Genomic DNA, 2,874 nt, shown 5'->3' on the forward strand with positions numbered 1-2,874 from the left:
GATTTCTGGCTTAATGCAGAAACAGGGGCCTTGCTAACGGAATTAGACTTTGCGCTGGGAGATTGCTCTGATAATGAAATGGTGGGAGGTAGGAAAAACTCATTTTCTCACTCGTGAGACACACATACTAATGTGGCTATTGAAAATAGCACTGAATAGCGGTGGGGGTAAAAAAAAAAAAAAAAACCCAAAATGACTTGGCTTATTTGATTTTGGCTCATGAGATATGCCTTGCTAAATGGATAAACGTCCATGCTCGGGTTTAACGACAGAAAATGCACCCGTGCTAATGTGGAAACTATTGTTTTCCCTGCCCTCCTCTGTACAATGCAGTGACTGACAGGCTGCTATTGCACTCGGACAATATGGATGAGTGAAGTTGGACGAGCGTGGGCGGACTTGTCTATAGTGAAGGGTTTCAGAGAGCTGATAATGCAGCACAGACGTCGCCTACGGTACTTTGGGTGTGCTGTGTGTGCGCGGGCGTGTGTATGTGTGTGTGTGTGCATGTGTGTGTGCGTGCGTGCGTGAGTGTCTGTGTAAGTGGTTCATATATTGAAATGAAGTTCAACTAAATGAACAAGTTTAGAAAACAAGTTCTGATGAGCCCTTGTCTTTAATGCCTTGTAAATATTAAATAACTCCATAACGCATTATAATGCATCAGCATAACAGATTTTAGGAGAGCAGCTTCATGGAGGCTTGCACTGCACGAGCGTGACACAGCAGGATAAATTGTTGACTCCATAACATATGTCTCTATACTGTATGACATTGATCCATATGTGAAGAAGATTCTCTGGTAGTATGATGATTAGGGTATGGTATACAGCAAGCCTTGCATGAAGGTTGTGCACAAGAGATGCCAGATAGAAATGACTTTATATTTTTCAATTCGCCAGATGGCAAAGGATTTTAAAGGGCAGATTGCCAAACAGATATTTCTTTTTGAAGATATATTAACAATCCTCCTGGCGCCTGTATTCATGCCACGTGAATAATCCGGTTATACTGGCAGCAGTGCTTTGATTTGATTTGCTTGTTTACATGTCCCTCCACTCCGAGACGTTAGAATTTTTCATTATATTAAACGAGTCCTTCCTCCCAAGAACGCGTGCCTACAGATGGCATTTTGTGTTGTAATTTTTATCCCACGATTTTGTAACCCGGTTTTTCCCCCGGTGTCAATTGTCTAATGTAATCCTGCCAACCTGGGGAGAGCAACGGACTGACCTTGACCGTGCTTCCTTCAATGCATGAGGAGTCCAAGCCACTTCTTTTCACCTGATCGGTTCCTTCCCCCTCCATCAGGTGCCCTGGCTGGCCAGGGGGGAGACCAGATCTATACTTGTTTTTTGTGAGGTTACCTATACCCTAGGGGTCACGGGGAGAACATGCAAACTCCACACAGAAGGGCCAACCCCACATAGGGTGGGCGCTGATGACGTGGAGGAGAGAACACGCCCCCAGCGCCCACAGGGTCCCCAGCGGGAATCAAACCTAGGAACTTCTAGGCGACAGCGCCACAGACTGCGCCACTGTGCCCCCTACAGATGGCATTTTGGATTGACCAGTTTGTTTCCCCCATAATACAACCACAGCTCAAGGTGTGCTGAAGTATAGTCACATTATTTTACTTGAGTAAAAGTATCAACCACCACGCAAATACAATGTTACGAGTAAGAGTACAGTATTCAAAATGTACTTGAGTACAAAATACACAAGTATTGGCATCAAAATATACTTAAATTGGCCCACTAAAAGTAGTAGTCATTATCCCATTTCACAAGTTTACAATACAGGTATGTATGATAATCGTCTAGCTTTGCGACACGTTGTGAGCTTGTGGACAGCTATTTTCAAATTGCCATGGCTGTAACTATTAACTAAAGTCTTCAAATAGTGGAGTAAAAGTACAATATTTCAAGTGGTATTGAAAAAAGTAAAGTAGCCTAGCTACCTCAAAATGCTTTGCTTACTTAGTTATAAGCAGGGCACTTGAGTAAATGCATGTATATATACTTTCTACCACTGCATGTTTTAACCATTATTCATCCGGGGTGGCGTTTTTCGCTGAGCATGCAACCTCCTCCTCCTCTTCATCAGCGCTGGTCTGATTCACATTCATATGCGTGAGTACACAACATTCACAACATGCAGGAGAAGCACAGAGTCCAGCACAGACAGTCCAGTGCAGCTGTTGGGACAACGACTGTGCTCAGTCGGTGTCTGTCCTCAGCACAGCTCTGCAGGAACAGAGCTGTGCCGAGGAGGGCAACTTTATCATCGCAGGGGTCTCATATCTCCCTATTTCAACTTTTTTATCAGGTTGTAAAGGCCTGATTTTTAGGCTGCAGGCTGTGTTCGATCATACTCGTCATTGGTTGTCCTCTAAGCCGGTGATCTAATACCACTGTGTTGTGTCTTATGTTTGATGTGAATTAATGCCCTTCTTCATTATACAACAGTATCAATTAAAATTAGCAAAGCTTGCGACACAAGAAGCTCACTGTGTGTCACGGTGTGATGCGTTGTGAGCTTGGGCATCTGCCCTCTTTTGCTACATTTGACAAAAATGTGAAAGTGGTTAAGCCTGACAGTGGGTTTTATGAATATTTAACCAATGCGAAGTAATAACATGATAACTACACTGACTGGATCCTTTGGAACACAGGCTATTCCATTTCCTGAAAAGGAAATGAATGGTTTTCAGTTTCACCCAACAGAGATGATCGGTGGATGGCAGGGAGGCGCTCCTTTTTTACGGTTCCTAGATTTCCCTGCATGTGGGATTTGTACCAGCCATTCTCTGCCCACAGGCTGGTTTCTTGGCTCTTACTGCCCCACCAAAATTAACGCCATTCCAGGTTTCCG

Source organism: Protomyctophum parallelum (assembly GCF_964188405.1).
Source record: "Protomyctophum parallelum genome assembly, chromosome: 23".
Taxonomy (NCBI): domain Eukaryota; kingdom Metazoa; phylum Chordata; class Actinopteri; order Myctophiformes; family Myctophidae; genus Protomyctophum; species Protomyctophum parallelum.